Source organism: Lissotriton vulgaris, chromosome 12 (genome assembly GCF_964263255.1).
Source record: "Lissotriton vulgaris chromosome 12, aLisVul1.2, whole genome shotgun sequence".
NCBI classification, from domain to species: Eukaryota; Metazoa; Chordata; class Amphibia; order Caudata; family Salamandridae; genus Lissotriton; species Lissotriton vulgaris.
Window position 1 is genome coordinate 518,272,653 of NC_141700.1, and position 14,552 is coordinate 518,287,204.

Below are 14,552 nucleotides of genomic sequence, written 5' to 3' on the forward strand. Positions count from 1 at the left end.
ACCACACCATGCATACTCCACTCTACACAGCACCACAGCACTTTATGTCACTGCACTCTACTCCACTCTACACCAATGCACTCCACACCACTGCACTCTACTCTGCGCAACTCCAATCGACTCCACTCTGTGCCACTTAACTCTAAGCCACTGCACTTTATGCCACTTCACCCTACACCTCTATTCTACCCTTTAAAACTCTACTCCTTGCCATTGCACTCTTCGCCATCTATTCTACACCACTGCACTCTTCGCCACTGCACTCATCACCACTCCAGCCTAGCCCACACTAATCTACTCTGCACCACTGTACTCTACGCCACTTGGCAACACTGCACTTTATTCCACTCTTCAACACTGCACTCTATGCCCCTGAACTCTACGCCAATCCACTGTAAGCCATTCTAATCTACTCTGCACCACTGCACTCTATGCCTCTGCACTATCTCCATTACAATGTGCCACTCTACCCAGCACCACTCCACTCTGTTACTTAACTCTACTTTGAAACAATCTATTCTACACCACTGCACTCTACTCCACTTTGCACCACTCAACTCTTAACCACTGCACTTCACACAATTGCACTTTACTCTTAACCACTGCACTCTGCACATAACTTCACGCTGTGTCATTGCACTCTACACCATTGACTATACTCTGCATCAACTATACTGCACTGACACTCTGCAGCACTGCACTCTCTGGAACTGAACTCTACACCGCCCTATTCTGCACTACTCCACTCTACGCCACTGCACTGTACTGCACCACTCTACACGACTGCACTCTATGCCACTTAACTTCACGCCACTATGCCACCACACACTGCGCCACTCCACTGTACTATGCACCACTCTAATCTAAGCCACTCCATTCTACGACCCTGCACTGTACGCCACTAAATTCAATGCCACTGCACTCTACATCACTATACTCTGCAACACTTTACGCCAGTGCACTCTACACTAGTCCATTCTACTGTATGCCGCTGCAATGCACATCAGCATACGCGACACCACACTATGCCACTCCAATACACCATACTCTCAGTCACTCCACTCTACAACTCTCTGGTTCACTCTTCCCCATCCCACTCTACGACACTCCACGACACTCTCCTCTCCGTCACTAACTTTTAGCCATGCTGAAAAGCAGCCATGGTGGTATGCAACATAGCTAATGCATCCGCAAAAAAATAGGAAAACTGCCTGATAAATTCAATTGGCGGAGTATCTCAATGTACTTCAAAAGATGCTTACCAAGTCATCTAGGAGTCGTGATATATATACATATAGACTCAACGATAATATTTAAACAGCAGATGGAAGATCAACAAATATCTCATCACTCAGAATTTTATCAAAAATATATATTGTCTATTGTAATCATATCTATATAAATGTTCATATATCCATAGATATCACAATACAAGACATTCCACAAAGTCCATAAATAGAAAAGAAGTGGATACCCTTACAAATGACCATAGAAATACCACCAATGATACTGAAACACGTCACGCGTACCGCTCACACCACATTCGTTCAAACAAACAACCCTTTCACACACCAAGAAATCACAGACCAACAAGACGAAAACAAAAAAGTAGCAAAACAGACACTGGGCAAGCAAGAAATATAGATCAATATTCACTAATTGTGTATACAAACATGTAATGAGGTTGTTTCTTAAAAATGATTGCCCAATGTATCATCCCTTGGATTTCCTAATGATCGCATCTTGTCATCTAAAAATGAGCAGACGAGTGTTTCGATGGAGATCCACAATCTTGGACACATCTTCTTCAGGGTGCTAAACAACACCAACAGCAGGGCGACAAGGGGTGCATCCTGAGGGAAACTTTGCTGTTGACTGATCTCTATACGCTAAAGCGGAGCTTCTATAGAGTTCTGAGATACTAGATGGATGATACCGGTTAAATAGTGCTATGTCCACGTCTCCAACTGATATCTTATACGAGTAGAAGAGAACAATGCCCAGCCATGCAACAAAGGATAAAGGGCAGAAGCGGCTCTCAGGCTGATCGCTGATGAGTTGGTGAAGATACCCATGTGAATTATGTCTCTCTCTCATCCTTTCCAGGGAGGCAATTCAATGAAATGCCATCTCCCAGATTTTAAGCAGAGAACATAGTGGTATCCTACGATAAGGACCGTGACTCGCTCGTAATCTGCTCCACCCCCAATGGTCAATGGCTAAAACACACTGGCTTTGCCAATAGCTTTTGCAGAGGCGCAACCTATAGGCTTTACCAAAGCTTGTCGATTACATCCCATACATCATGCATGCGCTCCTGCATTTATTCCCATCATACAATGTACACTTGTGGACGCTGCTGAAGCCTTCTTAAAACTACTTTGTGACAATTCACCCCAGGTTTCCTCCACCTTCAGAGGTCATGAGAATAATTTTATTTTACTCCCTTTTAAAAAACATAAGTACAGCCTGCATTGGACGGGAATGGGACCCAGGCCCCATGCTTGGCAGATGAGAATTCTACTATGAACCACCAATTCTACAGCTGGGAGCAGCCTCTTCCAGCTGTTGTGTGCCTGCACAGCTGGAAAAGCCATCAGCTGATTGCTGGCCTCAGTCATCAGATGCCCCGCCCGAGTTCCAGTCCAGTTTGAATGGAAAGAAATAAACGCTGCTTTCTGGTGACACAGAATGTATTTAAATAATGTGTTCAGAGGAACGTGCACTGCAGCTATCTGTGCTGTGGGCATGCAAGGGCAACTCTCCACCACGGACACATGTGGCGTACCTGTGGTGTGGGCATGCAAGGGCAACTCTGCACCGCGGATACATGTGGCGTACCTGTGCTGTGGGCATGCAAGGGCAACTCTGCACCGCGGATACATGTGGTGTACCTGTGCTGTGGGCATGCAAAGACAACTCTGCACTGCGGATATATGTGGCGTACCTGCGTTGTGGGCATGCAAGGACAACTCTGCACTGCGGATACATGTGGCGTACCTGTGCTGTGGGCATGCAAGGGCAACTCTGCACCGCGGATACACGTGGCGTGCCTGCGCTGTGGGCCTGCAAGGGCAACTCTGCACAGCGGATACACGTGGCGTACCTGCGCTGTGGGCATGCAAGGGCAACTCTGCACTGCGGATACACGTGGCGTACCTGCGCTGTGGGCATTCAAGGGCTGCGCTGTGGGCATGCAAGTGCAACTCTGCACCGTGGATACACGTGGCGTACCTGCGCTGTGGGTATGCAAGTGCAACTCTGCACCGCGAATACACATGGCGTACCTGCGCTGTGGGCATGCAAGTGCAATTCTGCACTGCGGACACACGTGGCGTGCCTGCGCTGTGGGCATGCAAGGGCAACTCTGCACTGCGGATACACGTGGCGTGCCTGCGCTGTGGGCATGCAAGGGCAACTCTGCACCGCGGATAAACGTGGCGTGCCTTCGCTGTGGGCCTGCAAGAGCAATTCTGCACAGCGGATACCCGTGGCGTGCCTGCGCTGTGGGCATGCAAGGGCAACTCTGCACCGCGGATACACGTGGCGTACCTGCGCTGTGGGCATGCAAGGGCAACTCTGCACCGCGGATACACGTGGCGTACCTGTGCTGTGGGCATGCAAGGGCAACTCTGCACCGCGGATAGATGTGGCGTACCTGCGCTGTGGGCATGCAAGTGCAACTCTGCACAGCGGATACACGTGGCGTACCTGGGCTGTGGGCATGCATGGGCAACTCTGCACCGCGGATACACGTGGCGTGCCTGCGCTGTGGGCATGCAAGGGCAACTCTGCAACGCGGATACACGTGGCGTGCCTGCGCTGTGGGCATGCAAGGGCAACTCTGCACCGCGGATACACGTGGCGTGCCTGTGCTGTGGACATGCAAGGTCAACTCTGCACCGCGGATAAACGTGGCGTGCCTGTGCTGTGGGCCTGCAAGGGCAACTCTGCACCGCGGATACCCATGGCGTGCCTGCGCTGTGAGCATGCAAGGGCAACTCTGCACCGCGGATACACGTGGCGTACCTGCGCTGTGGGCATGCAAGGGCAACTCTGCACCACGGATACACGTGGCGTACCTGCGTTGTGGGCATTCAAGTGCAACTCTGCACCGCGGATACACGTGGCGTACCTGGGCTGTGGGCATCAGGGGTGTGGAATTTAATAAAATATCTCCTTGTCCATGGGGCAGGTTGCTTCATAAAACTACTTGCCCTGTAACAAAATCCACTTGTCCCTTTTGTGCCATGTAATACGGTGACAAATTACGGCAGCAATCTCATTATATAAGAGTTCTGATATAACCTCTCTAATTATGCCAGGGCTCGTACCATAGTAGGGTTGCATACTAGCAATTCCCTTATGCTGCCACGTTTCTGCAAGTCCACATACTGGACTGAAGGTATTGGTAAGAAATAGTTCAAGGGTTGGAATGCCCGTTTGAGTCTGTGCAAACCTACTAACGTGCGTGTTGGGTTTGCACCAACTCTTTTCAAATATTTTCCCGTACTGAAAAAGGTTGGAAATTTACTCCTGACAGTCGCAGACGTAAATCCTCTTCCAGCGCCGGGAAAAAAGTGGTTAGAGGAAAAGTGAACTTGAAACATTAAGATTTTCATATGAGCCAATCTACACATGCACATGTGCTCATGCTAAAATGCAGTTCACAAATAATTTCTAGGAGTACTATTTCTTGGCCTACTTCTGTAAATTCTTGTGAATTCATGGAAACTATATATGCACTTAATGCAGGGATATATGCCATGGATGCACATTTGAGACTTTCGTTAATAATTGGGCTTCTAATTAGGCCTGGCGTTAACCATGACCTATTGTGTTTAGTAAAATTCTGTCTCTCTCTCGCTCTCTTTTTCTCTCCGTCTATCAGATGACTTCACTGTCAGTGACAGTATTCTGCTCTTTGACAAGGAGCATATTGGCACACAAAGTAGTTGTGTTCAGTGCCTGGAACTGCTGTGGCAATGTGTGCTTTTTGAGACCAAAAACATTTTTTGTTTTGCCAATGCTTGTTAGAATTGTGAGGGCCCAGCAGCTCCCACACGGATACAATTTTAGCAAAAACCATGCCTGAACAAGTCACGCACTGACAAAACCAAAAGGCTGACCACCAATTTCAGACCTACTGGCTTTGCCAATGCTTGTTTATTTTTGTTTCCGGTAATCGTATTTTAACTGGTTACACTGATTTTCCATTACGAATATTTTTTGGGAAATACAAGCATACATCAACATGTTGCTAAATGATGCTGCAAAGATATGGTATCTAAAATCTTACAGTAGCAAAATGTTTTTTTTCCTACTTGCATTTTTTTTTAAACATTTTATTTTGAAAGCAAAGAATTATCACTCTAGCTTTGAAGCTTCAGAACATATTTGCATATAATCAGAGAGCATTCTGGGAGCATTATACATAGCCTCATATTACTAAACTTTGAAAACATGTATACACATTTATACTGAAACCACCGTCAGTAGTGCAGGCCGAGCTTACAGCGTTTACTTTTAGTGCTCACCCTAATAATAAAGGCTTTGCATTAAAGAACCATATATACAAGCTTGAACAGCATTTAACACATGGACACAAATATTACCTTAACTGCAGACATTTCCCTTTCCAGATCCATAAAGTGATACTGTAAACTGGCAGCCAAAGGGTTTGTGCTGTAGGGGGTTGGGCCTACTTGTCCCAAGGACAAAATACACTTGAAAACGTGTTGCCCTTGACCCCAAACAGTATGTCCTGGGAGTCGGGCTATAGGAATTCCACATCCCTGGGGCATGCAAGGACAACTCTGCACCGATGATACATATGGTGTACCTGTGCTGTGGGCATGCACGGGCAACTCTGCGCCGCTGATGCGTGGCACACCTGTGGGCACGGGATGGCAACTGCACTGTTTTTATCTGTGCGCAACCCATGTGGACTCCTGAAGTGAACCCTCCCTGATGCTTGTTCGGACCGGACCGTGGCACTTATCACACCTGTACACAGATAGCTAACATACATTACGGATGCATGTGCTGTACTTCTACTGTGAGACTGACGCTTGCACTGACACGCTTGGGCTCTGCTGTTCCTTGCTCTGTACTGCAACTGTGAGCTATGTGGTGGGCAATGCGCCGTCGTTAGTCATTCACTCAAGAGCCAGAGCACCACTGCAGGGACTCTGACTGCAAATGTCCGACATTCACAGACCAAATCCACAAGCTGCGAGATGACCCGCACTTGAGACCAGACGATGGATGCATACAGTCACACACATATTGTAATTATATTTATATCAAGCATCCGTTGATCACCAAAATGCAAAGTACACTTGTGGACGTGGCTGAAGCCTTCGTAAAAATACTTTACGAAGCTTTACTCTAGGTTTCCACCTTCTTATTATTCGTTCTTTTTAGGTCTCGACTATTCTATCCCATTAGGGATTGTAAAGGGGAGATTATAGTAAGCAGTCCGAAAAGTCTACCTAGCCTGCGGATCGGGTACAGTTCATGTGAGGCAGGCACGTGCACATCAAACACCATTGGCCTAGGCATCAGACTTCAAAGGAATCCTCTCCCAAGCCGCCCCCCTGCCCACCCATCAGACTTCAAAGGAATACGCTCCCGCTCCCCCGGCCACAGCAATGCAGAGCTTGTTTTTTTTGCATCCATTTCACGGGGAAGCCGTGTTTTGTTCAGCGTTCTCTGTACCTTTCTCGTTTTTTTTTCTGGACGAAAGTGAAAGCCTACCGTGCTTGTTTACAGTAGCCTTGCTACTCAAATGCTGTTGCTGTGTTGCCATTTCTCTAGGGACACTCAGCTTGAAAACACTCGACTTGCTAGCTGCAATGCTACATCCGCTATGCTTTGCCTCTAGACACATTGATCCTTCGCAGACTGTGCTAACTCTGCCCCTCCTGATTCTGAAACTGACCAATGCAGTCACCATGCAGCCTCTTCTCTCCGTCGTATGTCTGCCCTGCCACCATTTACTTTGGACCCTCACACACCCTCTCACCCTCACACAGCCTCACTCACCCTCACCCTCACAACCCTCTCACCCTCACTCACCCCCACACACCCTCACCCTCATACCCCATCACCCTCACACCCCCTCACCCTCCCATACCTCCTCACCCTCACACACCTCCTCACTCACACACCCTCCCCCTCACACCCCCTCATCCTCACTCTCACAGCCCCTCATCCTCACCCTCACACACCCTCACCGACCCTCTCACCCTTCACACACCCTCTCACCCACCCTCACACCCCTTCACCATCACACACCCTCACCCCCCTCACCCTCACACCCCCTCACCCCCCCACACACCACCTCAAATCCCCTCACTCACACACCCTCACACACCCTCACCCTTACCCTCACACCCAGTCACCCTCACACACCCTCAGCCACCCTTTCACCCTCACACACCCTCACCCCCCACACACTCTCAGCCTCACACACCCTCTCACCCTCACACCCCCTCACACACCCCCTCACCCTCCCCCCTCCTCCCCACACACCCTCAACCTTACACCCCTCACCCTCACACACCTCCTCACCCTCACACACCTCCTCACTCTCACACACACTCCCCCTCACACACCCTGCCCCTCACACCCCCTCATCCTCACCCTCACCCTCACAGACCCTCTCACACCCTCTCACCCTCACACACCCTCTCACTCTCACACACCCTTACCATCACACCCCTTCACCATCACACCCCTTCACCATCACACACCATCACACACCCTCACACCCCCCACACCCTCACACCCCTCACTCACACACCCTCACCCTCACACGCCCTCACCCTTACCCTCACACCCCCTCACCCTTACCCTCACACCCCCTCACCCACACACCCCTCACCCTCACCCACACACACCCTCACCCACCCTTTCACCCTCACACACCCTCACCCCCCCCACACACCCTCTCACCCTCACACACCCTTTCCCCCTCACACCCCCTCACACACCCTCTCACCCTCACCCTCACACCCCTCACCACCCTCACCCTAACACCCCCTCCCCCTCACACCCCCTCCCCCTCACACCCCCTCACCCTCACAACCCCACGCCCTCACCCTCACAACCCCACCCCCTTACACCCCCTTCCCCTCACACACCCTCCCCCTCATACCCCCACACCCCTCACACACCCCCTCACCCACCACCTCACCCTCACACACCCCCTCACCCTCACACACACCCTCACCCTCACACCCCCTCACACCCACTCACCCTCACACCCTCTCACTCACCCCCACACCCCCTCACACCCGCTCACTCACCCTCACACCCCCTCACCCTCACACCCCCTCATCACCCTCACACACCCTCACTCACCCTCACACACACACCCCCCTCACCCACACACCCTCACCCTTAAACCGCCTCACCCTCACACACCCTCACTCACCCTCACTCACACACCCTCACACCCTCACACACCCTCACCCTCACTCAACCTCACAGCATAGCATAACAAAACACAGCATAGCATAGCATAACAAAAAAGCATAGGATAGCAAAACATAGCATAACAAAACAAAGCATAGGATAGCAAAACAAAACATAGCATAACAAAACAGCATAGCAAAGCATAACAAAACAAAACAGCATAGCAAAACACAACAAACCATAGCATAGCATAACAAAACATAGCAAAACAGCATAACAAAGCATAGCATAACATAACAAAGCATAGCATAACATAACAAAACATAGCAAAACAAAACATAGCATAGTATAACAAAACAGCATAAAAAAACACAACAAAACATAGCAGAACAAAACATAGCATAACATAACAAAACATAGCATAACATAACATAGCAAAACACAACAAAACATAGCATAGCATAACAAAACATGGCATACATAACAAAACAGCATTGCAAAGCATAGCTAAACATAGCATAGCATAACAAAACACAACAAAACATAGCATAGCATATCAAAACACAACATAGCATAACAAAACAAAGCTTAGCATAGCACAGCAAAACATAGCATAACAAAACAAAGCATAGGATAACAAAACAAAGCATAGGATAGCAAAACAAAACATAGCATAGCATAACAAAACATAGCAAAACGCAACAAAACAGAGCATAGCTTAACAAAACATAGCATAGCAAAACAAAACATATAATAGCATAGGAAAACATAGCATACCAAACACAACAAAACATAGCATAGCATAACATAGCATAGCAAAACAAAGCATAGCATAATAAAACACAACAAAACATAGCATAGCATAACAAAACATAGCATAGCATAACAAAGCATAGCATAGCATAGCATAGCAAAGCATAGCATAGCAAAACATAGCATAACATAACAAAACATAGCATAGCATAACACAGCAGAGCATAGCATAACAATTCAAAGCTTAGGATAGCAAAACATAGCATAGCATAACAAAACAAAACAAAACATAGCATAGCATACAGCATCTTTCCGCACCACCACAGCACTCAGTGGCACCACAAAATCACTATGCGCTACCACAGCATCACTGAATGCCACAGCGTCACTCGTTCCCCATCACAACATCACTCAGCGCCACCACAGCATCAATCTGTGCAACCATTCAACAACACCTGGTTCAAATGTGTTCTCTCAATGTTTCAAGCTTTATTACAAATGTAACAAAAAGATGTTAATATTTCACTTCTGTTCTTGGATTTTCGTCACAATAAAATACACTGAACATAATCTTCACAAAAGTTATTTACAAAACGTTAAGCTATTGCCATTATAAATTACAATAACTTTTATTTAAGTATTAATTATTGAAAAAAATTAAAAGCTATTGTTATTTGTAATATCAATACATGTAAGTCACGTAAATGCAACACATATTGCATTACAAAATGCTATAGGTGTCACATTTGCGAAAGTTATAACTATTGGCATTGTAAATGACAAAGCTATTAATTTCGCTATTTTCAAAAACAAAACATAAATAAAAAATGTGTCATTTACAATACCAATAGCTCAAACTTTCCTAATGCGAGACCTATTGCATAGCAAATGCTTGTTTTAAAGGGAGTAAAAAAATGCAACCTACATTGGCCGGCAATAGAACCCGGGCCTCCCGCGTGGTATCCTCTCAGCTGCAGTGCTGCAGCTGAGAGGATACTGCCAACAGCTATTTGTGTGCGTCTACACAGCTGGAAGGGCTCACGGAGACAGCAAATTCTCAGCGTGAGCACCGACATGTTTCAGCATCAATTGTCAATAGAAAGAAGAAAAGCGCTGTTTCCTGTTGCCACATACTGTCTTTACCAAGGCTTTAAGTGGGATGAAAAAAGTGGGGGGGGGGGGGGGGGGGGGATCTTCCATCGTGGCTTAAAACACGCTAGCTAAACATCTGCACTTAGCATAGTGTCCCCCCACCCCAAACTGATATTTGTCTGCTTGTGTCATGGCATACAGACATATAATCCAACAATTAACATTACACCTCCAACAAGCCAGGCATATTGGCTTTATCAATGGTTGTTAGTTGCATATAATAAATAAGCAACGACTATGGCTTTGTTGTACATAATATTGTAAATGCGTCAGTTCTGAAATGATGAGACTGACATAACTAAACGAGTCTTTTTGAAGTTACATCAAAGTCTTTGAGTAGTGATACTGCTGCATAGTTAAGATTTGCTTTTCCAACCTAAGGGTGAGGGCTGAAATGGAGAGCCCGATAGGTACCCGTCTCGGCATCTGCTTTTAAGAACTGTCGGTGCTCAGCACCGGCAAGACCCGGCCCACTTAAAGCCATTGTCTTTACCCTGGCAGTGGGAGTGTTCAGCTGAAAGGGCACGGCTCGATCAGTTAGGTCTGGGTATTGAAGGAACTCTGCGCCTTTCTATACGTGTGCCGTCCTCAAGCCTGCAGCGCTGGTACTTCTGCTGGACTGCTACGCCAGACCACAGCTTGCTCCGCTACCGTCTTCAATATACCGTGCCAGTTTACTGATTGGTGTCTGGGCTGGACTTCTACTGTGTCACTGACGCTTGCACTGGTACTGCTGGGCTCTGCTGTACCGTCCTCTTCACTGGTCTGTGAGGAATACCTGGGCGCTGCACTATGTCGGTCATACGCTCAACAGCCAGAGCGGCATCGGGGGGACATTGTCCTGCTAATGCCCACCATTCACAGACAGAATCCAAAAGCTGCGAGATGGCCTCAGCCTCGACCAGCAGAAAGAGTGCACATATATGTACAGCATGTTTATTCCCGTCATCACAAAGACACTCGTGGATGCGCCTGAATTATTCTTAAACATAATTTATGACACTTGAAACCGGTTTTTTATTCCTTGCGGTTTAGGTAATGAGATATTTTTAGAGTAAGAAAAAAAAAAAGTACAGCCTGCATTGGCCGGGAATCGAACCCGGGCCTCCCGCGTGGCAGGCGAGAATTCTACCACTGAACCACCAATGCTGCAGCTGTGAGCACACCCCCTCCAGCTGTTTTTGTGCGCCAGCACAGCTGGAGGAGCTCTCAGATGATAACCTGATGGAAGCAGCAAATACCCTGCTGCAGAAAGTACATGCAACAGCTTGAACCGAAAGAAGGGAAACCCTGCATCCTGGTGACACTCACCTTTTCGGTCTGTCTTTACCTGGGGCTGATATCAGTGCTGCTGCGCCATGGCGGTGAGACTGACGCTTGTGCAACTACTTTTGGGCAGTGTTGCACCTCCTTTCCGAGTTGGCGAGCCTTGCACCACAACTGCCCGCTCACTTCTGTTCCGTAGCACGATGGAGGGTTAGTCAGTGGCTGCCCCTAGCGCCCGTTGTGGAGGAGGCTTGCACTTCCACTGCCGGGCTGCCTCCTGTTCTCGTGTGCGCGCGAGGAAAAGAGCGTTGAACAGACACGGGTTTACACCCCAGGTCCCCAGCAAACACTCTTACACCAGTTGTAGATGCCAGGGAAGCTACAGGAGACCATCCAATACCCGTCTGTGCACGGATGACTGAGACTTGCTCCGCTGCTGTGTGACTGAGCCAAGCTTGGCTTCAGCTGCCCCTCCTGCTCTGAACTGCCCCGGTTCTGGTCAGAGGGAAGCGGACACTAGTGCCGCCTATGGGGTCCTTGGATACCGCGCCCTATCTCGACTCTAATACGAGTCATTTACACAGTGACAAACCGGCTGCGTACGAGGGAGGTGTTCGCGGGTATTGCCTTGTGCAATAGCGGCTAAGCATTTGTCGGGCTGCTTTATCGTGAGTAATCCAATCAGCCCAGTCAGAGCTCCAGCTGAGGGGCTCTATCCTGCGAGGGTCGCACAGAGAGAATACATAAGCTGCAAGATGCCCCCAAGAAAAGGAATGAGTACACAGGCACACATACAAGAACACGATCTTTTTAAAAATTAGAATGCACGTAATTGAGGTTTCCTCGTATTTTAGGAGGAGTAAAGTATGATAGTGCGAAATTTTTGAGGAAAAAAAGTTCAGCCTGCATTGGCCGGGAATCGAACCCGGGCCTCCCGCGTGGCAGGCGAGAATTCTACCACTGAACCACCAATGCTGCAGCTGAGAGCACACCCCCTCCAGCTGTTCTTGAGCGCCAGCACAGCTGGAAGAGCTCTCAGCTGCTAGCAAGCCCCGGCAACAGATACTCCACCCTAGCTCCCCATGTGTAACAGCTTCAACAGAAAGATGGAAAAAGCTGCCTCTACCTTTGAAGTGGCATTTTCCGAGTAATGTGCTCGGCTGCTGCCTCTGCTGTGAGCATGTGAGGCAACTCTGAGCTGTTTTTATCTGGGCTTTACTTATCTGCGTTCGTGAAATAAACACAGCACTACTACTGCTGTGCGGTCATGTTTCACCAAAGCCGGTACTGCTGACGCCTGTACTACACCTGTTCAGTGAAAGGTTAACCTACTGCTGTTTGTCCTGTACACGCGAGGTGAAACCAGCACTCCTGCCTGTGCTGCCATCACGCGGGCATGCCAGGGCCACCCCTTACCTGCTGAGCCTCTGTGTGTGAGTGAACACTGCACCGGTTGGTGGCTTTTGGAAATACTTAACAGCTGCTGGATGTATTGTACTTTTCTGGGTAGTCAGTGCGCCGGCGAAAACTGGAGTTTAATTTTCTGTTTTTTGGGCACGCTGAACAGTATCCGCGATGCTGTGGAGCATGGCTCAAGTACAAGAAAACAGCTGTTGACGCAGCCACTCATGACAATTGGTAGATGCTCACACTTACAATATGATTGATGAGGTGTCGTTTTTGTTGCTATTGTTTTCTTAGCGCGCAGGGGAGCGAAAGCTGCACGAGGGGGGATATGGCAAAGCAACATGCAGGAGGGAGGGGGAGACCAAAGCAACACAGGAGGAGCCGCGAAAGTAAAAGGGTGTGAGGGATGGAGTGGCCACGAAAGCCACATGCTGGAGGGCATTGTAGCAGGGACAACACCCTTTACTGGTTGGGGGCAGTAGTGGGACCTACCACGTGCACATACAACTTAACGACACAGCACACTTGCGTGCACTGGCAACGAGCGTCAAGTTCAACTTCACTTATTACTCTGGGCCGAGCCCAGCCCACGGGTAAAAGTCGCAACATATTGAGGCAGTGGCCGGGAGGCTTACTACATTCCTCCTAACCTGTAATCAAAAATAATAAAATAGCTCAACACGGGACAAAATACAGTTATGCACTGGGTGATTGCTCGTTCACCCTCGGGGACTGGGCCATGTGGGTGACTTTGATAGATTCCGCATTTTTCCTGCTTCTACTGATCTGGTTTTCCTGGGTCCAACCCTTGTTGTCTCCCGAAGCAGCGATGCTGTCCGTCAAGTTTCCATATTGGAGGGCAGTTTGTGTAGGCATCGTGGGAGTGCAGAGTTGGGGGTAATGGTGGTAAAGATTTCATTCGATGGAGCCAGGCTGGTTGTGGTGGAGATAGGGCCAATGGTAGCGGTTGGAGGTGTATATAGGAGTGAGCTAAAGCCTTCTGATTCCCATATTTAGTTGTATTCCTTGAGCAAGGCTCGTACATAAGTACATGTTCGCCATTGTGTCATGTGATATCCTTTGTACAAGGGGGGGGGGGGGGGCAGTGACGAGACACATGGGTTGCCTTGAGCTTGGTTGTTAGTGGTTTGCGTCAATTGTTCGTCCCTTTTTAGGTCTCGGTACTATCCGGTTCATCAGAACCGGAAGTAGCGAGATCTTATGTTTCTTAGAGGGGCTCTTCATCCTGCCTCTAATTTTGGCTCTCTCCCATTGGCTGGCTTCCTAAATGGAGGCCAGCCATTGGAGGAGAGAGCCTTCACTCCAAATAGGCTCCGTCTTTTTCGGATTTGGAGGTGTGTTCGGTGTTCTTCTTTCCACTTTTTGGCCACGCCTACCGAACACGCCCCCAAATCCGAAAAATTTGGAACCTTCCGCTGTTCGTGGCTCCCGCTGTCCCCCCTCCCGCTCTCCGTGTATTTTCGCTGTCCGTGTCTGTTTGTGCCTTCTTCCCCCTGTCTGTTTCCCGCCCCCCTCCCGCTCTCCGTGTATTT

At 48.6% G+C, this 14,552-nt stretch overlaps 1 protein-coding gene and 2 non-coding genes across 4 annotated transcripts in view; all 3 read right to left on the reverse strand.

Moving 5' to 3' along the window:
- VAC14 (VAC14 component of PIKFYVE complex) overlaps positions 1-14,552 on the reverse strand; it is a 1,981,056-nt gene that overhangs the window by 1,678,768 nt on the left and 287,736 nt on the right. The window lies entirely within an intron of this gene.
- Positions 11,405-11,475, reverse strand: TRNAG-GCC (transfer RNA glycine (anticodon GCC)). Its single transcript has one exon. It is a non-coding gene; the product is annotated as a tRNA-Gly (tRNA).
- TRNAG-GCC (transfer RNA glycine (anticodon GCC)) lies at positions 12,497-12,567 on the reverse strand. The gene has a single exon. It is a non-coding gene; the product is annotated as a tRNA-Gly (tRNA).